Below are 27610 nucleotides of genomic sequence, written 5' to 3'. Positions count from 1 at the left end.
ATGCTTGACTGGCTCCTTACACTAAAGACACGCAATCAGGTTATGAAAGTTGTTAATTTAGTTTTTGATGAGCATCACGTACTTTATATATATTTTGCTTTTATGCAAATTGTCGGCATTGCAACAAGTATTTTATTCTGAGTTAGGTATGACGAAGAGTTAAAGCCAATATGTTTATAATGAAGTGACAAACCTCAAAGTATTACAAACACGAAACACTTGGATTCACTTATTACCCTTCGTTCTAGATGTTGTTAGATTTAGAAGTTGTCGATATTGTAGAGAATAAAATCAGAGTTAAATGAAGTTTCGTAATAATTCACTTTAAATGCTTTAAATAAAAATAAAAACCTAGACACCACATTAGGCGTATATTCTAAACATATAAACACATGAATGTACAATAAATTACCTTTATGCTAAAAGTTTTAATCTAAAATACTTAACAAAGGTAAAGGAATAATCTTAATTTAAGTCGTGGTGAGTTTAAGTGTGGTTTGTAACTGTGTAATTTATTCTCAGTTATTTTACAAATAAGAAGTGTTACCGTCGGTTATTTTGATAAGTATAGTCTTATTTTGAAGTAATTATAAAAAAAGGAAATTTTAAGAGCAGTTTGAATTATATAAACAACTTACCCAAATCGGGCAGGTCGTTGATACTTCCTTTCACCATAATATATGTTTCCCGTTTGGAATAATTTAGGCTTAGTGTTTTCACAACTGAAGAAGTAATCAAATGTTTAATCATTTGGCATGTATATTTTAAGTCGACGGGAACACTATTCCAAACAACAATAGTACTGTTGAACTACCATTGTGCAACAACTGTACGGAATTACTACGTTTATAACATGTATCTACTCTTGTCTTTTTACAACTAACCTTTACACAACTGTAAGACTTATTATTCATTATTAGTAAACTAAGTTAATGTATGTGTGTGTCTATGTACATATAGTAAACATCAGCCTCATTAAACATTTTCAAACAAACTAGTTTTCCCTGTTCAGTTAGACCCTTGTGCAATCTGAGCTTCGTGGCGACGTTTTTTAGTAACATTTATATATTTAATAATTTGTAAAATCTCCTATTGGCTGAAATTAGAGGTGCTGAGCTGGAAATGAATACTTACTTTATGTATTTTTATGATTTTACGCATCTTTGTGAGCCCTCAAGGATTCGTAAGAACATTTTCGCAAACTTACTTTGTCACACTTTTAAGTTTTCACCTCTCGTATACAAAATCAGTTGAAAATGTATGTGAGTTGCAGCTCTAATTATTACAACTGTGTATGCACAGCTAACTAAAGAATAGATGTTCACAGAAAGAAGGATAAAGAACGGGTAAAAGAAAATGAAAACCTATAAAATGAACATTATTTCAGGGGAGGGTTACATCATTGTATCCCCATCCAGGTATCACCAGTAGAGGAGATAATACATTTTAGACGTGTACATGAACTACAATTATCTAGTTTAAATAAGTGTTCAGTTTAATTGTAATTCGTGCTGGAATATTTATTTCAACACAATTTCTTAGTCGTCAAGCTCATCATAACATGTGTAGTTTTATGTATGTGTGTGTGTGTATATATATATATATATATTATACCTCTAAACATGTCTGAGAAAGATGCACAGTAAACAGGAAGAAATCCTCCTGAGAAAAAAGAATACCCAGAGAAACACTGTGGCGATGCTCGTGCTATATGTGATTCTTTGATCCATATATTTCATGCTCACATTGTTTTGTGTTTTATCTATATTCTGACTTACAATATAGTTGTCGCATCAGTAGAGATGCCGTGAATTATTTTGACCAATTTTTTTTCTAGCTTTCAGCTACAAAGAGAAGGTGAAATGGAAACATATTCATTCCTGGTTTAAAGGGCTCACTGTTGATTTCTCATTCTCGTATCAACAACTTTTACTCTGTTGATTGTTTATTACTTTTCTAACTTCGTTCCAGTGCAGTAGTGTTTGTTGTTTTTTTTTTTTTAACTTAAAACCGAGCATTGTCCCTTTAATTCTACCTACAACAAACTTTTACTTTAATACCAAATATTAGGTCTTCAAATCGCTAATTGTGAGCTAGATTAATCATTGAAATTACCACACTTTTTCATTTAATAAATTGCTTCCTCGGAGACGAAAAACTTAGATCTGTTTTGAATTTCATAAAATCTTCTTGACTACTGAGTGACAAACATTGTTATAATATTAAAAATCAAAGATCTCTTCATGTTATTCTTCGTGTAAACAAAAACATTCAATCAAAATTATTCCATATGGACGTTGTAACTTCTTAAACAACTAGTTAATATTATGGTAATAAACCTTAAAATACTAAATTTACCTTCACTACAGGGAGAATACTACATATTATATTGGGGTGTTGTTTGATTTTGATAGATAATTAATCTTCCAGGTGTGTTTTTTTTTTTTTTGGAGTTTACAAAACAATAACAGATTAGTATATGAAGTCATAAACTTTTAATCCGTATATGTTTTAAAGTTCCTTTTAATATCCTTTTAATTTAGCTATTATTAAAAAGATAACCTGGAAATTATAGTTTCAGTGATATATATATATATAGTTTGTTTAGCACAAAACTATATAATGGACTATCTGCACTCTGTTCGCTGCAAAGATCGAACCCGGAACTTTATCAAAGTTTATTGGTGAACAGCTTCTAATCTTCACTGAGGTAGAATACTGTTATAAGTTTAACTTTATTTTTGTCTAATGAGTTTTTTTTTTTTGTTTTTTTTGCGTTATTTGAACGAATCTATGGCATGATCTATGTGTAGCCATGCCGAACAGATTAACTCACTTCGGAAATCATCTATGGGACAGTAATAAAGTAAATGATGTTTTGACTTTGGTCAGTGACTATGTCTAATATGTTTTTTCGTGTTTTTGTACGATACGTCAGATGATTTAGATGTGGACACGCAGAACAGGTTAACCCACCTCGGAAATCTTGAAAAGGGCAATAACGAAATGAATGATATTTCATCTTGGGCTGGTGATTGTTCAGAGCTCATCCGATCAGGTAGAGAACAATCTTCTTCTTATTACAGCCTTTCTTTCTTTTAAGCTACTCATAAAAGAAGAAGTCATTAATTTTGTTAGATGATTCTAATTTCAAACATATATCTTTCATAAAGTTATATTCACTTTTATGCTATGTATGCGTAATATACAATACATCTCTTTGTTATCCTATTAGAAAAGCATTTGTAATGCAGCATTCATCTAAATGTATTATGTTTTATATTAATTTGAATTGTATTTAAAAATATTTAGTTTCAATCTGAAAGAAATGTTGACAGAAACTGGATATTTATCATTCATATCTCAACTAAAGAAGTTTCGTGTAATTAATACGTCACACTTGGATACGTATCTCTACTACTTGTCATGTAGCATCTGGTTACACATTCCACAAAACATTCAAAATATATTTAACTGTTGTTGTTTTAGTGCAAAGCTACACAACAGGCTATCCGTCCTCTGTCCTTCACGAAAATCGAATACCGGAGTTTAGCGTTGCAAGTTTATAAGTTTACTGCTTCCCCCGGAAGACAAGATTATTAGAAATTATATTTTACTTTAAATCCTGTTCGTACACGTAATGATATTTCTGTTTGTAACCAAAGTGAATGGATGTTTACACTGCTTTTATATCCTTTTTGGACAACACATCTACTCTACTTTCTGTCTACTATCAGAATGCATTACTTTCTATATCTAATTCGAATACACATCTACCCCACCATCGATTCCCTTTCTATACCAACATCTAATGTCTAACTATCCGACCTAGCATAGCCAGGAGGTTAAGGTACTCGACTCATAATCTGAGGGTCGCGGGTTCGAATTTCCCTCACACCAAACATGACATTTCAGCCGTGGGGACGTTATAATGTTATGATCTATCCCACTATTTGTTGGTAAAAGAGTAACCCAATAATTGGCGGTGGATGGTGATGATTAGCTGCCTTCCCTATAGTCTTACACTGCAATATTAGGGACGGCTAGCACAGATAGCTCTCGTGTAGCTTTGCGCGAAATTCAAAGCAAACCAGTTCTAACTACCCTATTTTCTAAATTATGTTTGGATAAATTTCTCCATTAGCAAAGTAAGAAATAACAAATAGAATAGTATTAAATTTAAAAGGCACTTATGTCTTAAACTATATATATATATATGGTCAACGTTGTATAGCAGATAGCATACCGGATCTTCATGGTTCACGTGCAGTTGCTGCGAAAAATGTTTCTTACTTTGTAGCTACATGTGCATTTTAAGAGTAATAGACAAATCCAAATGTTGACTAAGTGCCTTTTCCTTTAGTGTTTTATTTCAAATTAAGAACAGCTAACACATAATAATCATTATGTAGTTTTATATGAATATCCAACATAAGCAAAAGAAATTTACTTGCAATACTTCGGTAATATGTAATTGTCCGATGTAAGTATATTGTGGAAATGTCACGAATAAATTCAGATTTTTCCGTTTGAAAGGTTAAGGCACTGTATATTTCTTCCCTTATTCTTTAAAAAAGAATATTTGTAGCTCTAACTATCAGTTAGAGAAGATGGGATATATCTATATATACATCTCCAAAGTAGTTCAGTACAAGCCAAAATATAACATTGTATAAAAAACAGACAAACAAATAGACAATCATACTTTGAGTGTAGTCTATATAATAACAAATGGTACATTAATAGTTAAGTGGACAAATTATTACAAAAGGTATAATACAGTCATAAACTGTTCTATGAAAGGCGAATATTACGCATTATTATACCACATAAAACTATTTTGAGTTTAAATTATGCCATTTCAATAATTCTGGACATAAAGAATCATTTTTAATCCATATTTAAACTTGTTGTTATGGATGAGCTACATTTCACCAGTAACATTGATAAGAAATGTTTTATTCAAGAATAAAATATCATTTAAGTATTTTGAATGAAGTGCATGTCAGTGATGAGCAGAATGTTCTGGGAATAAATTAATACCGTCTTTATTTGTTCATTGGAATGATAACAAACATACTGCTACAGTTTTTAAAACTTCTACACCCTATCTATACTTTTGCGGATAAAACTCGTGATTCTCAATATGTGATATCTACTTCCCGCGTCACCATTCTAAGTATCGAGTTTTTCATTATAATCACTTCCTAGGTTAATTTCATAATACAGCGTAGAAATTATACGGTACAATAATCATTCATAGCTATAACGCTATAATCATGCCACAGCTGTGTGTATTTTGTTATAACCGTAAATAATTAGAACTCTTTGTAGGATAATGTCCTAACTCTTTGTAAATATTTTACAATATGATAATCATACATAGTTATAATAGTCTATAGAATCATATAATAACCCTGTGTTGATTCGACGCTCTATTATAACCATAATTAGTCACAGAATCATGCCATAACACAAAGTACATACTACACTACACGATATGGTAAGAATACATACTTATAAGTCATTGGTGAATTTTAAAAGGAAGTCACGAACTTAGATAATGTATCACAGCTTCTTCATGCTTCGAATCATCCGCATTTACAGGAGAAAAAATCAGAAATGTTCAAAACTGCATTTCAAAAAATATTTCTTTCGTCTCTAATCGTTTTTGATATTCAATAGAAAAACTTCAATATGATATTTTGACTAGACACGTTTACTTAACTTTGAATTTTTGTTTACAAAATATATATTATCCTTCATTTGGAAGTAATACTGTAATAATATTTGCAAGCAGTTTTTCTTCAGATTTTATATAAAAGCAAAAGACACGTTACTAATATATAGCGCCAAATGTCTCAACTTGACCATATATGTACGACTGGGTCAAAGCGCGCATTTCACGATATTATAAAGGATGTTAAGAGTTTAAAACTCTGTGTGCTTCAAAATTTATTGGTTTTTATAGTGGAATGTGGTGTTAAGATGGATTATCAAAGGGGTCTAAACTAAACAAACTAAACGTAAATACGATACAGAAGTAGCATTTGTCTTTGTGACTAAAGATGATTTAGTCAAGAATTTAGATGATTCCAACGTAGTTTATTGTCTGACAGGTTCGAAACAAAAGAGAGATTACACTCTACAAAAACTTCTGAACATTTTGAAAAAGGTTGCTGCCTATCGTCGACGTCCTGTCCGCATCATTGGAAAACACATGAGATTTGGAATAAGTAAGAAGTAAGTCAACCGAGGAAATTGATGGACATGAATATTCTAAACTAGTATTTGATGGAATTTTCTGGGATCTTGCTTTAATTGTAGCTTTTGGTTATAGTTTTTCTTGCTATAGATACTGGAAAAGTAATAAAATAGTTCTATATGATTAAGAGATAGATTTGTTATAATACTAATGATCGTTTAATTGGGTCTCAGGGCCTTAATAGTAAAAAAAAAGTTGTTTTATTGGATGAGATCTGTTATGTACCTAAGCAACTATAAAATACATATTATTGTCTTATTGAACCAATATGATGCCTTTGTAGCTTTCAAAGTTTGAATAAAAATATATTAAAAATAACTTGAGCTAAAATAGCATTGATTTTAAAAAATATCATATATATATATATATTTAATTAATATCTAACTTGCTCCATTTCACTTTTAATTTCTGAGGTGTTAAGTGATAGTTATATCAGGCAAAAATCTTTCTTCTTTGATACTATACATATTAATATTTATTCTCTAATGTTCTTTGAAATAATAAAACTTTCCATTGTTAGAATAACCCTATTATTGTATTATACTAAATTACTCCAATAAATGATACGATAATTAACTTTGTAATAGCTTTTCGAAATATGTACTTTCCTGTGATCAGTAATAATAAAGTTTAAAGAGTAAATATAATTGATGATCTTGTATTTTAAGAAGACTAAACTGAAATCAAGCTTTGGTTATTGATGTTATAGACCAAACAATATCAGGACTCAACGTACGCCATCACAGTTATTACAGCCCACATTTTAGGACTTCCAAACAAGCATATCCAGGGATTTGACTGAGTAAATTTCACTACACTGAACTATCATACTGTTTGACGAAATGAAATGAACAACAACACACCTGTGTATATATTTGATAACACAAGTTATTTTTTTAACACCCAAAAGTTTGTTTATTTGTTTTGAATTTTGTGTAAAGCTACATGAGAACTATCTGTGATAACCTTCCATAATTTAGTAGTGAAAAACTAAAAGGAAGGTAGCTAGTCATTACCACCCACCACCAACTCTTGGGCTACACTTTTAGCAAAGAATAGTGGAATTGGCTATAACATTCTAACGCCTTGTTTAATGGGACGAGAATTCGAACCGGCGACCTCCAGAGTGCAAGTCAAGCGCCCTAACCACCAGGCCAAGCTAAAGAAAGAACACAAGATAACACAATCTCCTTACCTTGGGTGTTAAGTAAAAAATATTTAAAATGTAAAATTGAGGAGCACCAGAAATCGTATCGGATACAGAAGAGACAAACAAAAACAAGTATTTTGGTATTTTCAACCTCAAAAACACTTTTTATGACAGGAGCTAAGTAGTTACGTTAGAATCCTTCAAGGTTAAGGTGTAGCCGCATTTCATTTCGAACTACAAATAAAAGAGAAGGCAATCAGCACCCACCGCTACAAGGATTTTGTCCAGCTTTGAACCGTTTGTTTGTTTGTTTGTTTTAATTTCGCGTAAAGCTACTCGAGAGCTATCTGCGCTAGCTGTCCCTAATTTAGCAGTGTAATACTAGAGGGAAGGCAGCTAGTCATCACCACCCACCGCCAACTATTGGGCTACTCTTTTACCAACGAATAGTGGGATTGACCGTCACATTATAACGCCCCCACGGCTGAAAGGGTGAGCATGTTTGGTGCGACCGGGATTCGAATCCGCGAGCTTTGAACCGAATAGTAGTATTAATTGTCACACTTATAATGCTTAAACAACTGAAAGTGCAAATCGTATTCAGTTAAATCTTGGGCCTTCCAAGTTTCAACCTGGTAGGCTTACCACTAGGCTATGCCCAGCCTTAAAACTAAGGTAAAATCATATTTTGTGGGAATGGTAACGTGTACTTTGGAAGAGAAACCGACGAACAAAGAGAAATATACTATTTATCAAGTTTACTCTCAATTCACAAGTCTCATAGATGTATATATTACAAAACAAAACTGTACATGTAAAACATTGAAAATTTTGAAAGCATTGTGCTTAAATTTTCTATACATATTTCGAGTAATTGAAATTCAAAATTTTACATGTACACTCATGTGGTTTATTTACGCTGCTGGCCCGGCATGGCCTAACGCTTAAGGCGTGCGACTCGTAATCCGAGGGTCGCGGGTTCGCGCCCGCGTGGCGCTAAACATGCTCGCCCTCCCAGCCGTGGGGGTGTATAATGTGACGGTCAATCCCACTATTCGTTGGTAAAGAGTAGCCCAAGAGTTGGCGGTGGGTGGTGATGACTAGCGGCCTTCCCTCTAGTCTTACACTGCTAAATTAGGGACGGCTAGCACAGATAGCCCTCGAGTAGCTTTGTGCGAAATTTCCAAACAAACAAACAAATATTTACGCTGTACTTTCTATAGCTAGACTCGATTGGCAAAGATCATTACCTCTCATTGCAACGTATAAATAATTTTTACAGTCACATCCTAGACGTCACGTGAAGTTATTTATTTTATTTAGGGACCATTTTACAGTACTTGTTGACAAGAAAGCACAAACTATTAGTTTTCTTGTTTCCGTGTGTTGAAGTAAACTCCTAATTTCTTTCTTTATTTTTTAATATTTTACGCACTAATGCATGAAATTATTTTATTTTGTAAAGCAGTCAGTCACATGGTTGGTTGAATCTATTATTTCATTTTTTGAGGGGACTACTTCACTGCAGTGCATGGATTCACTAATGCGCTTGAGTGATTATGCATTGCCAGTAAGCCATTATTATTTTGTTTGCGGTCCAGCTAATTAAAGTGAACACGTGTGATAACCCTACCATTAATCTAACGATTTCCTTATTGCAAACTTTACCATCACTGTGGAATACTCACTGGTCCCTACATATGGGTATATATATATTTTTTTTAAATGATCAAATCACCACTACCCAAACCGATAAAAGTATCTCTTTTCATAAACAAATTTAAAATTTGTAAAATTAAAATACTACTACTGTATATTTAAAAACGACACTTGTGAGCTACTCTGAAGTTTTCCTTAGATTCGTAAACAATAGTTCTAAGTTTAACTTCAAATCATGGAAATACTTGGACGAATCAATTTCATTTAAATATAAATACTAAGCACAGTAGCTGTAAGAAAATAAAAAGTACGGTTTCAAACACAAAATGGATTGTTCTTTTTTCACAATAATGAACAAAAATAATAGTCTCGAAGTTATTATTCTGCAGCTAACACTAATATAAAAAAAATGTAAGATAAAACACCTTACGCCAAAACATTGTTGAAAATTTAAAATACAAAATGGAGGATTTGTTTTGTTTTCATTACTACTTATGATTCAAAACATTAAATATTTTACAGCTTACATTTAGAAATATTATTAAAGCGAAGTATAAAGACGATTTAATGTTATACTAATGAACAGTAAAGTTTTCCAAAAGCGATCAAAATCAGCAACAGTTGACGGATCGAATGATCGACTGGCTTAACCTTTCATTAACGAAAAACATTATCTTAAATAGCTTGCCTACCAATTAATTTACGAGAATACATTAGTAGCTTTAATTTTTTGTTTGTTGTTAAGCGTAAGTATACATAATGGGCTATTCATACTGCACCAGCTAACGATATTGGAACTCGATTGTTAGTATTACAAGCCCTTAGGCTTACCGTTGACCCACCGAGAAACAATAACTTCAATAACAAACGATGCTGTAATAATTATACCAATAAGAATTTACAATGATAAGTAAAGGACATCTGAAACCTTATCGCATAAAAATAATTACAATTCTAAAATGTTATAAAATTCTTCAAAATCAATATTAGTAATTACTGATTATTTTAATAATTTTATATTAATAATCCACCGGCACTTATTCCTGTAACTTTGGGGCTAACTGTAACAAACAGACGTCGGTGTTATCAAGACACGGTTTCTTCAAATGTGATTGTTCAGTGATTAGAGCACTGGAGAATATACCTGAATTTCCATGATTCACAACACATTACCGTGAAAAAGTAAAATCTTACTCCTCACTTTCAGACAGTGGGTACATTATCAGCGTAACAATCAAATCTTCCTGCTAGATCTTAAATATCCCGAGAGTTGCCACTGGATGGTGTTGACTAGTTGCTTTTCCCTTTCTCTGTCACTTCATAATTAGGGGCAACTCAAATAAACATTCCTCGTGTTTTTTGCGCTGAATCCAACAAATGAAAGGTAATGTTATTAACAAATATAATCAATAATAACCATTACATAACGTATACGGAATTAAACGTGAGATAGATGCTTCACAGTTGTAAAATATACAAATACTTAAAACTAACATAAACCCAACTAGAATACACAATTAGACTTCTGTATAACAGCAAAAGCAAATAAAAGAAATGTTTTTTGTTACAACCACTTACTTTATCGCTCGCATCTCGCACCTAGCAAACGAGCCAGCTTCTGTAACATGAAGTATTATGTTTCTCAGACCTTTGCCAAAGGTTATTAAAAGCATTAAAGATGCTATTCTATCTCTGCGTTTACATCTCAGTAATCTCACTTACTATAAATTAAACCAGTGCAGAAGAGACAGTTTACAGACTGAGAACAGTGTATCAAGTATCTGTAAAACTGCACCACGTGAATGATTTAAAATATGTTCGATATCCTAACTTGTGAAACAAAATGTGTGTTTCGGATTAAATACAAAATAGTACCCCCAAACTATAACATACAGAAGCAGAAACAAGTACTGAAAATTATAATCAAAAACCAGTACAAATCATGTAAAATACAAGCTAGTCACTTTTAGAATAATTAAAAATAAAGTTGAATAAATAATTTCAATATGTTATCAAATAAAGATGTAAACTTACTGTTAAGATAATTGGGTACGTCAAACACCAGATTATCTGGAGCCTGAAGCCAAATTTATTTTAAATAATCATTGTTAGTCTGCAGTATACCCTTAGACATCGCCATTTAATTAAAAGTCGTAAAAGTTCAATAAATTTTAATAAAATTAGGTTTAGTCGAAAATACTTTAGAATTGATAAACTTTTCACTTATAAAATAACTTTATACTCTAAATGGACTTGATTTATTTTCCTTCTTGTACCGGTAACACTTTTACAATTTATTTCCTTTTTGTAAATCTTAAAACACCAAATAGTCACATAAAGAATACTATTAAACTGAAATAAACTAAACACAACAGAAACAGTCACTTTTTTACTATTAAATACTCTAAAATTCAATACACAAATGACAAGTGAGTAAAATTACTTGTAGGCTGTATGCATAATATAAATCCTCCCTCACATATATGACATTGTTATTAGTTGAAGCACGATTTACTTGCTTCAAGACCTTCAAATACAATAATACCTCAACCCAAGTATCCTAGCAACGACCAAGGATCTTTTAACATGAGTGTCAACTGGTGAGACCTATAGTTTTGTTGTCACAGTATGAGATCGTCAACAACAAAGAATGGCCATTTATCACTGCGGGTGGTTTTATATTGTCAAGTTGAAACTTAAGCTCTTGGAAACAAACATTTTGATTTCAGATAATGGATTTTTAAATTAGTGCCAAAAGATGGCACGAAACACTTTATAGACCGGTTACAGCAGGATACTAAGTTTGTTTCAAAGGGGCGTTCTACATACGTTTAATTTCTACTAAACACCTACCGCGGTAAGCCGGTAACTAAAACCTGAACATATGCAAACACTGTCGAGTGACGACTCTGTCGTTTCTTACAACCGTCGTAGAACTAATTTATTTTGAATATAAGAAGAATTTGTTCTTTATAGATAAATGAGAAGAACTAGAATATTTTCATTGCTAACGATATAATTATAATGATCATATAAGTGTGTGTGTGTGTATGTTACGTATTATAATTTATTTCGGGCGAGTCTAGTCTCCGATTTAGTAATACGTACATTACGTGTTACTATTTCAAATAGCTGGAAATTTAAATTTAGTAGTTATTCCAATTTCTATAAGTATCCAATTTATCATACTTGCCAACGAGATTGATACGCACAATTTTTAAACACAATTATATATTTTAAAATAAAAGTAAAAACAATACAATTTATAATAACCGTTATAACTAATAGTTATTACAAATGATGGATTATATACACGAGTTTACAAACTTACAAACTGTACTAAGTCTCCTATCTAGCCTAGAACTGAATATTTTATTGACGATGTAATTCCACAACGAGCAAATTAATTGTTAGTTGATATTGTTACACCTTACTTAAACTACCACTGTCTTTTCTTGGCTAGCCTCACACCCTTAAAAACTGACTTTTTACCAAGGAATATATCTAATATCCTCGTAAAAATAATAACATCCGAAGCAGATTACTAAAGTTGAACGGTTTTTAATGTTCAAAATTTATAAACGTTCCTGGTCAAATATCTGTGGTTTTCCGATTAACAGGTGTTTATCAGTATTATAGTTTCCTAAGCCTATAACATACCGACTGCAGCTGACTAATAATATTTTTCTTATCGGGTAACTACTTTTATATGAATTACGCGAATTTCTTGAAGCTTCAACAATGTTTAACAATGTCCCAGCGTTTTCGTGAAACAAATATTGTTGATTCTTACTCTTAAGAATCTTCTACAAATTTCGAGAACAGGCGGGGCTTGCGCAATACACAGTCAAGAATATTTGTTACATGCAAAAAAAAAAAAACCTATACTGAAACAAGCGTAGGTATTAAAATAAACGTATACAACAAATTCGTTACAATATGACATAATATTTACTGTACCAGTTGGAACGGGATATTTGCATTTGTCAAGTCCAAATCTTAAATTTAATTATACTGTAATGATAGCTATCTAATATTTGTTTCTTTCTTTATTCATAAACACAAAATAACACAATAAGCTAGCTGTACTGTGCCCACCACAAGTACCGCCACCTTTTGTGCAAAGCTACTCGAGGGTAATCTGCACCAGCTGTCCCTACCTTTGAAGTAACAGATTAGATAGAAGGCAGCTTGTCAACATCACCCACTGCCAACTCTTGGGCTAAGTGAATCTGACTCTCACATTATGATGCCACCATGGGTGGACACGTTTACTCATAAGATTCGAACCCTTGACCCGCAAATTGCGAGTAGAGCGTTCTAATTAAAAGGCGGCCACTACAGACCCGAGTTTCTGTAATAAATGATTGTTACCCCAAAAACATTATTCAATCACAATCGCGATAAATATTATCAATAAGAGCAGTTTGAATTGGTGATTAACTATTAGTATTTAAACTGGATAAGATTCAGTTTGTCAACAATGTAGGGTTAACAGTACCGGTTGTTTTAGGGGAGGGAATAAAAACCTATGAGCTACTCTTTGATAGTCAAATCAACAAAAACGTGCAATAAATTGCTTAATAAAGTAAAGTAAAATAATTGGAAATTTACGTTAGTTTGTTTTGAATTTCGTATAAAGCTACAAGAAAATTATCTGCGCTAATCGTCCCTAATTTAGCAGTGAAAGACTAGTCATCACCACCCACTGCCAGCTGTTGAGTTACTCTTTTGCCAACGGATAATGGGATTTATCATCACATTATAATACCTCACGGCTAAAAGGGTGAGCATATTTGGTGGCACTGATATTCGAACCCGCCACTCTTAGATTGCGAGTCAAGCGCTCGAACCACCTAGCCGTGCAGGGCCATTTACCTTAAGAGGAGTAAGATTAAGTTGAAGAAATACCTCAATATCAATTAAGTAGACAACTAAATAAATGTTTATATCATAGTGTCTTTGCTTCAAGACGAACACTTAGTTTTATTTTCAGTTTATTTGTTTGTTTTCAGAATTTTTTTTAAAGTTACACAATGGCTATCTGCGCATGGACGCTACTAATTTTGAAATGATTAACTGAAAGGAAAGCAGCTAATCAGAAGTACTCACAATCAATTCTTGTATATTTTTAATCTGATCAAAGTCAGTTTGGGCGTCTCTTTTGTGGACCACACATGGCTCCAACGTGTGAAGCTCGTTTTGTGCGCAACACGAAACCGTGAATTTTGAAAGTTTTACTATTTGCATCTGTTTTAACCCTTGTATCTACGCGCATGCTTCAAACATAACTGAATTGAATAATTGAATTATTGGAATGGTTGACTTTATGTCTAATAGCGTTAAACTTTTTTTCTTAGTTAACGTAGTTTATTCAAAATTCTATTTTACATATTTCTCAAATAAAGACTATTTAATGTTTTAAATAAATCTGCGTTTTTTCTCATTAAGCTTAGTTATTGAATTCTCAATTGACTGTAAATAGGCAGAAAGCTGCACAATGGGCTTCTGTGCTCTGCCCAACCCGAGTATTAAAACTCAGTTTCTAGCATTGTAAGTCCGCAAACAAATCAATGTGTCACTGGAGATCGAATTGTCAGTCCAGGAAAAAGAAGAGTGATTCTTTTGAAACGGTCCAAATACTATCACGTAACATTAGTCACAGTCTAAGCATGGTCCAATTAACCTCCATTTATCATTTTCATTCAGAGAAGTCACCAGCCAAATGACAAGCCGAGAGCGTGTATATTTGTATATGTACATCTAGAATCAAACAATGACCTAACTATATTCAACAAAAATTAGAAATAGCATGACGCTCGAAAATTTTTGTCTGACTTGTTTCAGATAAACGTACAAAATTACAAAAGGACTGTCAAACCAGCTTACCCTAACTTGGTTCTGATAGACTAGAACATAGACAGCTAGTTAACAATACCGTATCTAACTATTGAGCGACGCTAAATGACTAGTTAGATTCGAATGTCACTCTTAAAACGCACCCACAGGTCCAAAATACGGAGCGCGATTTACTATTATATGTTTTGCGACAACGCAACATGAACCACGAACCTTCGAACCCACAACCCAACATGCTAAACACTACAAAATCTTGGTCGTTATTCAAAACATTGTATTTAGAGAGATTTGGTCTTTCTTCTAGTTGGATTAAGAGCTTGAGGAGAAATGAATATGTTGATGTAAGACACCCGGACTTACAATGCTAAAACCAGGGGTTCGATTACCATCGGTGGACACAGCATATAGCCAGATGTGGTTTACTAAAAATAAATAGTTTTCACAAGTTACTGTCATAATTTTATTTACATTCTACACAGGTATTTTAAAATTCGTCTTATACAAGCCAAACACACAATCACATTAATTACCTTAATGATAAGATGTGGCTAGTTGTTTAATATTTTTAACACTATTTTCTAACGCAACAAGCATCTCCTAAGTCATTATTTCTGAGCTACCAGGATGATTCAAATCATTGTTCCTGAACTATGAAACTGATGTAAATTACTGTTAATAAGTTAACAGCATGATCTAAGTCATTGTTGTCCTACACAATAAGATCCTAAATTTCACATCTGATGAAAATTGTAACTTTTAACACTCATCGTGTGATATAGTATTGTATATGTATATGTGTGTGTGTATATACGTTTAAAACGACCCGATCGATCGCTTTCGAAAGATGGACATTTATTCTTTAAGGACAACTTGGGAATGATTATCACTTTGTATCAAGGTTTCTTGAATTCACGTATTTTTCTAACATCATGAATATACATAAATCTGTACTTAATGTAATTCATAATATGCTGAATAAAATCATTGAACGGGGCAATTACGTACCAGTAGTCTTGTTTTGTTTTTTCTTTCGCGTAAAGCTATTCAAGGTCTATCTGCGCTAGCCGTCCCTAATTTAACACTGTGAGACTAGAGGGAAGGCAGCTAGTCATCACCACCCACAGCCAACTCTAGGGCTACTCTTTTACCAACGAATAGTGAGATTCGCCGTCACATTATAACGCCCCCACAGCTGAAAGAGCGAGCATGTTTAGTGTGGCGGGGATTCGAACCTGCGACCCTCGGATTACAAGTCGAACGCCTTAACCCACCTGGCCATGCCGGGCCGCGTACGTACTAGTAGACAAATAATATTGGAAATAGTCTGTCTGTTCCTCCCAATCATTAGCATAGCGGATCTTTATGCCTTTTTGATAATAGGATTTCATATACTTTATTCCTCATATCTCTCTCCAGAAGAAGCCTTACATTTAGCACTAATACTAAACCCCTTATTGCAGTTGGAGCAGGTGAAGGTTGTTGTTGAAGGTGAAGACTACTGTGCTAATTTCTTTCCTATGGTCGCTTTGTTTCCTGTTTGCTGAGCTCTTGTCCTTTCATTTTTCTTCATACATTTCTTCAGGAAGCTTTTCAATAAATTTTCTGATATTTCTTCTCAGTAGACAAAATATTCTAAAGTTTTTGTTTTCTTTTTTAATTTCGAGCAAAGCTACTCAAAGACTGTCTCCGCTAGCCGTCCCTAATTTAGCTGTGTAAAACTAGAGGGAAAGCAGCTAGTCATCACCACCCACCGTCAACTCTTGGGCTACTCTTTTACCAACGAATAGTGAGATTGACTGTCACATTATAACGTCCCCACGGCTGAAAGGACAAGCATGTTTGGTGCGACAGGGATTCGAACCCTCAACCCTCAGGTTACGAGTCGAACGCCTTAACCCACCTGGCCATGTCGGGTCTATATTCTAAGCTTTTACTTGAATGCGATATTGGAGTTTCTTCTCCAGTATACAGTGATATGAAAATCCTTGGTTGACAATGGATCCCTCTCATCAGTATGGGTAAACTCCTTATCCGATTATTTACGGCTTTCGGGAAATTCGTTGAAATCAAATCTTCAAAAACCAGTTCTTCGAAATAATAGTTAAAATCGAATAACCGATTTCAAGATCGATTTTTAATTATAAATTAATTAATAAAATATTATGATAAGGCATATAACTTACCTTTCGATAAATTTTCGAAGTGAAACGGACCGATATTATTTAATACTTAAGAAAAGATATACATATGTGAAAAATGAGAGTGGAAAATAAGATTACGTCATATTACAACAGGCAATTTTATCAGACCATTAAAATATTAAAAGACACCGTTTAAAAAAATATTTTTGTTATGTGCAAATACCACGTAAGTAATCGTTCATATTATTTGTTTGTTACACACTGACAAGTCTCTTTTATCTTTCTGCACAATCAAGATGTTTTCTTTCGGATCAACGGAATGTTTGTGACATTACAGAATGTTATCTCTTGACCTGCATTTTGACCTCAGTTCCATGTTTCTGTTCTCAAGGGAATTAAAGAAAAACGAAGCGAGTGTGGTGTGTAAAAATTTTTAGTGTTGATTATGTAGTGAACAGTAACATTTGTGAATGTATTTTTCGAATAATTGTTATACCAAATATTTATTGCATACAACTTCGAGGGATTTACTACAAGCAGTTTCAAATAATTAATTTGAAGAAAGTATCTTATACGGAGGGTTTACACTTTTATGTTTCCCAAAACTAGCATTTTTTAAAATAGAATTTTTATAATGCAAGTGTTAAGTTAGGGCTTGAAATTTTAACAAACCTGTAAAAACTGTTAAATAAGTCCTAATCCGAAACGTATTCATTTGAAGGAATTGAGGTTTAACCTGAGTGATGATTTACGTTCATGTGAATTAATCATCCAGATGAGATACCCCCAAGATTCAGATATAGTTGTCCGTAATTTTGAACTATTAAATATATGGAAAGTAGCCAAACACTATAACAGCCGTCATAAAGTATTTGTACAAATTTTGAATAGCAGGGCTGACTCTCACTTTTAAACGCACCCACAACTGAAACTAGGAAGCGATGCTCAATAGCATCACGTCTGACTCTGGAGCCTTCAAGCCGCAGCGAAACAAGCGAAATGCAAGAGCTTCTCGGCTGGAAGCAAATGTGTTGGTGGCACGACAGATTCATCTGAAATTCCAGATAAATGAACAACCACCAAATCGGAAGAACTCTGTCCGCTCAACCAATCTGCTTCAGCCCGAAACTGCACCAGTACGAACTTAGTGCTCATTACTATTTTATGGAATTACAAGAAACGTCAAATAAGTAAAATATTTCGATAATAATGCAAAATATGTATATTCAAATTACATGGTAGAGCATACAAAACTTATAGGGGAGAATATGTTTGCTTATTATCAAGTACAATGCTACACAATTGGTCATAACTGCTGTGCCCACCAAGACCGGATTTTAGCGTTACGAACCATCTGACTTATGTGTTTAAATCTATTATCCCAGATTGGGCTCAAATAAATTTATTAACATCGATCTTATGTGGGTATTGTTACGGTATTTTTGTCTTTCTTTATGTATTTTAGACGGGAAAAGCTCATTTGGTACTGTTTTTTAAAAGTTTATACTTTTTTCAAACTGGTAGATCAGTGGTAAATCTGAGAACCTACAATGTTGAAATGGAGTTTTCGATTCCCCTATAGTGAACAGAACACAGATAGCCCATTATGTAGCTTTGGGTAAAAACCAAACACAACTAAATTATTGTCCAACTAAATAGTAGAATTATCATATTAAAACACTTAACTGGAAACGCAGTTTTGTGTGTCTGTGCTGAAACACAGAAGCGTAAGAAGAGAACTTCTAAGGTAATGTGTTAATCTGTCAAATTACAATTTTAAATAATCAAGTATTGACTGAACAAAATAAACTGAAATAAACCTAATACAAAAGATTTTTTCAGTCAGATCTCATAAATGTATTACATATGCTTCTTGCAATTTCTCCAGCCTTTTAGTTCTGTGTTAAAATTTGTGTCCTGAAACATTTTGTCATTCCTACAGTGTAACGAATGAAAATTGTTTTTACTTAAATCTTTTTCACTGATTGCGCTTACTGTATGTTTAGAAGAATAACAAGTCGTGAAATGTTTGACATTTATCATCTCTTTGAAAGAAATATTACCAAACATTTATCCTTCTTCTTCATAGTAAAACAGTTTGCATTTTACGCGTGACATTCAAAAATATTTTCATGATTTAAGTTACTTAGTGATCTGCGTCCACAATCCTTCTACCAGCGTCCTTCTGTCTTATCATCCCTTCCTTACAAATGTTAATTATCATATTATTTGCTCTCCTCGTCAGCATGATGTTTTCTCACAAGACCATATTCCTGTATGAATTTAAAGAGGAATATTGTAGAGTTTGGTTCTTCTTGAAGTTTAAAAAGAGGATAATCTCAGAAAGTAAGTATTGTCAAATAAATCACTTTAAATCTTAACCCCCATGTGTGATCTCTAATAATAAGCTCGTCACTCGAAAGAAAAAAAGATAAAACTTTCACTGCTATTTTGAAAAACCTTTCATATTTCCAAAGCACACATTATGTCTAACACTTTTCTATTGTTGTTTATTCTTCACAAGTACCCAACTCTAAAAAAGCAAGATTAACAGGGCTATGATTTCCAGGGTAACTCTTATCATTCACTTTAAAAATATAGTAGCATTAACAATTTTAATGTAGGTGTTTGAAAATATCAGATAACATTATTAGAAAAAACATAATTATATTATAACACTCACTAGATAAACTTGTTGGAAGACTGTATTTTATTTTAAATTAAAATGTTGTATCTCTATGAAACAAGATTTGTTTGGTTGTTGTTGTTAAGCTCAAAGATACAAAATGAACGATCTATGATTTTTCCATAATGGGTATCGAAATTTGTTTTTTAGCGTCGTAGACCTGAAGGCTTATCATTGAACAACTGGTTGGCTTTACCAAACGAGCCATGAGACTCAAATTGCTTGGAAAGTGGAAGTACAGATGAAACGTCTTGAAATATTAATATAGACATTACACACGTTGTTTAATTTTATAACTAGGCAGGTTAAAACTTTAACATTTGAATATTAAAATATAATATTCAAAATAAAATTTATTTAATTAATTTTTATCAGAAATATTTTTTTCATGTATTAAATGCAGTATAATATGATAAATCTCAATTAATTGTTGGATATCTAGATACATGGGCAATTAAACTCGATACATCATGGTCTATCTCAATAACAACTAACATAATATATTGCTCAAAACAATACAAATGCATTTAGATACGTTTAATGATATAGCTATAACAAGGTTAAAACCAATGTTATGATATAATATCAATGGCCCCTTTATTAATCTTTACATGGGTCATGTATCTGATAATCCACTCTATGATTTAAAACGCAAATGTCAGACATTTCCGTTCTGCAGTTTCCTTGCAAAACGCTTCCTTGTAAGGTTAATATGTCCATAGCATTGATACTTTACATAACGTTGTTAGTGTAAGGAGACAACGGTTTTCCAGCACGACTAATAACTTGACAGTATGTCTTCGTATTGAGTAACATAATTTCCATTTCATTTTTCAGCTACTTGAGATATGTGACGTTCGAATGGAGGTGCAGTTTGTGTGGGCATTACTTGCCTAGGGCTTTTGTCATTGACCTTCGTGTTCATGAATTCTCTTCTGTTACAAGACGTTGCACTTTGCTTACCATGTCTGGATTAGCTTAGGTACGACTTGTTGCAGATATTTTCCTAGATGGTCTTAGATCTCAAGATTATCCATATTCCTTTGCAATGCCATTAAGAACAAGAAAGCACGATTAATTTTCAGTAACATACAAAATACAAAACAAGATCAAAATATAGTTCTGATATATCCTTATTTACCACAAATGTATGTCGGCTGTACTAATAAAACCTCACATTATCTAACCCTCTGAAGCGAATCATACGATTTAAGGTGATCCAAGTTGCTCAAGAAATATGACTAGTTCTCAGAAAATATTTTGTGGAGATTTACTCGTGAGAAAAGTCATTAGTCAAGTATAACCTGGTCAATTGCTGCAATGTTTCAAAGTATTGCTATGAAAATAGGAAACTGCTTTCAAACAAATAGTAAGGTTTTTTTAACACAAGAAAGAGGTAGAACTTTATCCATAATACGATAAGACAACCGCTATCTGTCGATTCTGTGCCTTTTGAGTACAGACTCCAAGACTTAGTCAGATGTTTTCAGTTGCAGCTGGATACTGTTTCATGTACAGATGGTTATAAATAGGTTTCAGAAGTGCGTCTGTATGTCTGACCTCCGATGAAATCTCTTCCTCTTTTAACGACACAAAACACAGCTCATCTGCAATGGTGCCGCAAACATGTCATGTTGGCCAACATAACGTAGAGCAATGTTCTAATTATACAGCCAGGTGATAAATTTATACTCACTTCAAGAAAATTTGGAACAAAGTCTACTATATTTGCATTCAGTAATACGACACATATAACGGTGGTGGGAGTATGGTGGGAGCAGGAACAAGCAAAGACTTGGGAAATGATAACATGCTACACATGATAGTGATTACATCCTACAATGCTTTGTGATATTAAATGTTAATGCAATTGGCTTGACTTCAGCCTAATGGTTGGTAAGGCTCAACTCTGACCATTTTGAATTGGTCAAAATTGACAAATGGAGTGGAATTCGTAATCACCAGTCTTTAATTTCATCGATCTTGCACAAAATCCTTTCAGGAGATACCTTTTATCCTATCATATGATTTCAGATGTTAAAGATGACCTGGAAACAATTATTTTAAAGGAGACAACTCAGAATCTTATTAACAGTGATTTTAATAGTGAATCACTGGTGTCAATGTATCCTTGCTGTTCTTCGTGACCAACTCTGTATTGAAGTTTGTTTATTTGAAATTAATCAAAAAACTGCATAACGAACGAAACTGTTCTGCCTGCCATGGGTATCAAGAGCACATTCAAGTGCAATGCCATGAATTGTAAATACGTAAAACCACGTATACCAAATGTATATTGATAGACTGAATGACATGTTAAGAAGCTTAGCTTATTTCTTTTGTTGTATTCCTATTGTCCTGGAAGATTTATATCCTACGATACAAAGACTTCTGATAACCCTGTCTCTGCTGGTGTTCTACTTTCGCAGGATCTATTAGCGCCGATGAACCCAGGGAGGTTTAACGCAATTCATTTTTTATGTTATGTTATTTATGCTGTATTTCATAGAGAATATTTAGATAATAAAGCAACACACAGGTTTTATATTTTTTCTCCCTTTCTCACTACATAGATGATATATGAATGAATTCTTACCCACTATATGCACCACCAGTCGTCCGTAACTGGAACTCATTGAAATAAAAATGAACTTAGATTTTAAAAAAAATATATCGTTTACGAACCTTATTACCCTGCAAGTTGCTGTTTATTGTTTGTTAAACACAAAATAACACAATTTAATTGCGAATATGATATATCTAAGTTAAAAGTCTGCTTCACTAGTCCAAATATACGAGACCTATCTTAATACAGTTTACATACATCTAGTACCCATTTTCTTTAGTTCAGTTTTGATGATCCCATTATAAATAATGTAGTATAGAAACACTCTGCAGAATGTAAGTACTTCTGTGAAGCTTTAAAAAGTTAACTAAATTCACAATTCACAGCTTCATGCCAAAATTCATGGCTGTTGTTTCCATTTTTTATTTTATGATAATTCATTAAACTTTTAATGTTTTTAGTATGTTTTCGGTCATCCACTGTCTAAGGTTAAACAGTTTTTAACCAATGAAAATTTAAGAACAGTTTACTGAACCACAAATATGGATTGAAACAATCAACTTGAATGCATTAGATGTGTTAAAAGAGCTCCCGGAATTCGTTGTTTGTGGTCTGTTGGTCTGAAAATGCGCACCGCGCATTGTAGCCGTAGATGCGCTATCGGAGTAACAACACATTTTCGATTTTCGACCACATAAAAGTTGGCTACTGAGCAGCTGTCTAACTCGCTATTCTAATATTTCATAATACTTCTGTAGCTTTGCATAAAAGTATTTATAAACAAAACACTAAGAGAGTGTCACTACAGAAATGTGAAGAGATGTAGTAAATCACTATCGTGATTGTGTTATTGCTGGAAACAGAGACCATCAAAGAAAAACAAATCATTAAACCATGAGAAGAAATTGATCGACATGTACATAAGCGAGATCAGTATTACCGCAATGTCCTACAACAGCGAGTCTGCACGAGCGGAATTTGACAAGAACAGAAACAACGATTTACATAAGAGTGTCTCACTTGCTATTCAATTCTGCATTTCCGGAAATGTTCAGAAGGTACAGAGCAGGTGAAAAAACAAACAGAAAATAGTTGAGTCTATTAGTAATAACAAATTGAGCAAGTGTTTTGTCTAATAACTGTCAATTACTTTCAATGGAAAAATAATAATACGAATCACTCGATGAATGATTCGATTTTAATAATTGTTATGTAACTAGCGTAAAAGCTCTTCAAAAATTACGGGAAACCACTGGGAACCAAAATTTTTCCGTATTAAACTGCCAATACACAATAGAAATAAATAACAAAAAATATAAAATTTCCTTTATTATGAACATGCTACATATTGCTTCAGAATCCACTACATACAGCTGTACAAACATTCTACATATTGGTGCCTTTGGATAAAAAATAAAACACAGAAAGAAAGGAAACTGCTTCGCCTGTAGCGTTTGTAGATGCTACTTACTTTTAGATTCGTCATCGCCACCCACCGCCAATTCTTGGACTACTCTTTTGCCAACGAATAGTGGGATTGACCGTCATATTATAACGCCTCCACGGCTAAAAGGGCGGGCAACTTTGGTGTGATGGGGATTCGAACCCGCGACCCTTAACCACCTGGCTGTGCAGAGCTAACTAGAAGAAAGCAAGGTGTATGATATTGATTCTGGAGAATATGGAAACGCTGAATCCCCTGAAACCATTACTGCTATATACAGCTGTATAACATGCTTGCCCTTTAAGCTGTGGGGGCGTAATAAAGTGATGGTCAATCGCATTATTAGTTGATAAAAGAGTAACCCAAGAGTTGGCGGTAGGTGGTGATGATTAGCTACCTTCCCTCTAGTCTTACACTGCTAAATTACGGACAGCTAGCGCAGATAGCCCTCGTGTAGTTTTGCGCGAAATTCAAAAAACAAAATATACTTAAACACTTAAAAAAATCAAACTGTCTATCTTTATATAAAAGCAAAAGATAAGAAATAACAAAAAGTATAAATTTTCTTTATTAAAATTTCTTAAATCACAAACGCAATGAATTCTATTTACTTCAGAAATCTTTCTTTTTATTGTTTTTAAAATTTTCCACCTAAAACTAGTTCTATGAAGAAAAGAAGTTTCTAAAATGTTTCAGGTCTTTTCAATATAAAAAACGGAAAAATCGTATTTTGTAATAAGTTTTATAAAGCCATAAAAATTTTTCCGAGTAAATAATGTTATTTTACACGTCTTCATCAGTCCATGTTTTACTGCCTAAACTCTAGCATGTAGTTGTTAGCTAAAAAACACGAGTATTTTCTTTGTATTGTAGGATTGGTATTTAACTGCATTTCTAAATACAGCTTGCCCTAACTTCTAGCATGTAGTTGCTAGCTAAAACGCACGAGTATTTTCTTTATTCTGTCGGATTGGTATCTAACTTCCAGAAATAGTTTACAAAACAATCACTCCAACACAAATTATTGCTCTCCGTGAGGCACAAGTAATGAGTGAAGTTGGATCTATTGCAGAATTTCAATTAGATCATCCACTCTAATATTTTAAGATACTCCATTTATACGTTTTTGTAACTTCAAACTTCACTTGCAAACACTTAGCGGCATCTAAAATTATTTACATCAAATGATATCTGGTTATAAAATCAATTCTTGATGGAAACCTGCAAAACAATGTCATATAAATTGGTTTTTTATCATCAACAGCTAATTTGTGGCTTTATACCGTAACTTCCATTCACCTCACGGCCTCAGAATACATGCATACATGTATACGTGATTTAGTAAGTAATGTAGACAAATATTATTTAAATCACCGTCACAAATCTAAATTAACTGATTGAGCAAAGTTAAATGACAGTTGAAAACGGTAAACACAACTCCTTTCTTTTAATCAAGTCCTTGACATGTTATGTACGTCGCTTTATGAGAATGATACAGTGCTCGAGTCCCCTGCCCCCCCCCCAAAATTAAAATCTGGAATCCACCGTACCATTGTAAAATTAAATAAAATCAGCACATCTCTACCAGTACTGCCCCCCGCTACTACAGCGGTATGTCTCCGTATTTACAACGCTAAAATCAGGGGTTCGATTCCCCTCGGTGGGCTGAGCAGATAGCCCTATGTGGCTTTGCTATAAGAAAAACACACACACACACACTCTACCAGTACTTATATAGTTATTTGAAACTAAATAGAAAACGGATAAAACGGAAATTGAAACAATAAGTTAACGAAATAAAAATTTAAGCAAAAAAAAATATTTAAAACTATAGTTCCTGTTCGGAAGATATTTTTCAATATTTCATACCACGACTACTATCGCAAAACAAATCAGCTGATCATACTATGCTATGAGATACAGGGGCTTAAAGATAATAGCCCAATGCATAAATGTATATATGCATTTTATGCATTCTTTGCTCCTTTAACATCCGGTGTTTATTAAACCTAAAGGTAAATTTAAGTTGAATCCTATGTATGGAAAATGTTTCATTCTGTTTTATGCTCATGTAGCATAAATAGACGACACATCGACACAGATATTCTTTGATACATTCCACATGTATGAAGTCAAATTCGAACAGAATTTGTTGTATAAATAAATCTATTTACATTCAAAAAAAGCTCCAGAAAGTGCCGGCTCGTCCGGCTAAAAAGGTGTAGAAGCAACGTCCCACTACGATTCAAATGCTAAATATCCTGTTAGTCCTACATTAGAAATCTGAAGACCGTTTTTATTTTTATTTTCAGTAGAAATGTACTATTCCCACATAAATAACTCTTTAAGATGACATTAATCTACTTGAAACTTCATGAAGTTGCTGTTTTTCTGTATTAATAAAACTGGTTTCGCTAAGCAATTTAGTTTTGCATTTCCCAAGTATGTTGCTGCGCAAACATCAATCTGTGGTTGTTTCTAGCTGATCCTTGCCAATTTAAATATGTTTTTTACAACAATAAATTAAACACTGTCACTTTGCTTAAATACTTTCAACGAATCTGTTTAATATCGAAGTACTTGTTTGTCACACATTTTACTTCCTGAATGATTAATCGTGTAAAAAAAGTATGTAACAAAACGCTTATTTTCAAGAGTATATTCTAAATATTTTTTTCAGTTGATAAAATATCCTATCGATCCGTCAGTCTTCGTATGGGCTATACGTTCGATCTGCGACAAAGTCTTATTAAAGACACAAATATTTCTATTGGGAGAAAATTTCACAAAAAACTAATTGAAAAAATGTTTCGAAGATAGAAGCGCAAAAGGAGAAAATATATAAGGAGAGGAACGTGTCTGAGTATCCATTTGTTGTTATTCGACTTACATATATATTTTTTTTTCATGTTGGTATTATATGCATGAATTACTTTATTGTATCATGTCGGTTTGGTTTGTTTGATTTTGAATTTTGCGAAAAGCTACACGAGGGCTATCTGCGCTAACCATCCCTAATTTAGCTGTGTAAAACTAGAGGGAAAGCAGTCAGTCATCACCATCAACCGCCAACTCTTGGACTACTCTTTTACCAACGAATAGTTGGATTGACTGTAACGTTATAATGTCCCCACGGCTAAAAGGGCGATCATCTTTGGTGCGACGGGGATTCGAACCAAAGTAAGGCCTTAAGGCCCTCGTGTAGCTTTGCGAAAAATTCAAAAATAAACGAGTGCCTATTGAAACTATGCAACTAATCTAGAAGATCGCTAAAAACCTTATAGCACCCTAAATAAAGATTTCGGTGGGAAGAAGGTTTGTCAAACATTTTAAGCTGTGGATGCATCATAAGAGCAGCAAAGGATCCATTAGTATGGATGGTATGTGTTGGGGAGAAGCTGGCTGGCTGTATTCCCTTTACTCAAAATTCATATACCAGATGGAAGGCGACAAAGGGGCTTAATAGAATTGTCATAAATACAAATACAAAGTAGTCTCTTTTTTTCCACCAAACTGCTTTATTTTTTAAAAAGTTTACAGTTCAATTTACTGTTTTTCAATGAAAGAATTTTACAAAGCTTATATAGAAGATTAGGAGGATTTTCAGAAAACTAGCACTTAAAATATTTAAAGCTAAATAATTTTTAGTTGTTGAACAACCAGTTGGTATTTCTGTCCGAAGTATTTGAATTATATGTGACGAATGTATTATGCATTTAATAATTTGTTCCGACACTATTTGTGTAGGCGCAGGATTTTTACACAAAATAAGAATTAGCCAACCAGTATAACAGTTTTGTACAGTATGCATAATGGATTATTCATGATGACGAGAAGCCC

At 33.2% G+C, this 27610-nt stretch overlaps 1 protein-coding gene across 2 annotated transcripts in view; it reads left to right on the top strand.

The window, feature by feature from the left end:
* The window catches only part of LOC143249116 (uncharacterized), an 84155-nt gene extending 77244 nt beyond the window's left edge, over window positions 1-6911 (top strand). For both annotated transcript variants that reach the window (XM_076498458.1, XM_076498457.1), the window contains 2 exons: window positions 2939-3058; window positions 6120-6911. The gene's annotated coding sequence lies outside the window, so the exon portion shown is untranslated. The remainder of the gene's footprint in view (window positions 1-2938; window positions 3059-6119) is intronic.
* Window positions 6912-27610: the final 20699 nt, after the last annotated feature.

Source organism: Tachypleus tridentatus, chromosome 4 (assembly GCF_004210375.1).
Source record: "Tachypleus tridentatus isolate NWPU-2018 chromosome 4, ASM421037v1, whole genome shotgun sequence".
Lineage (NCBI taxonomy): Eukaryota > Metazoa > Arthropoda > Merostomata > Xiphosura > Limulidae > Tachypleus > Tachypleus tridentatus.
This window is presented reverse-complemented; position numbering and strand designations above follow the sequence as displayed.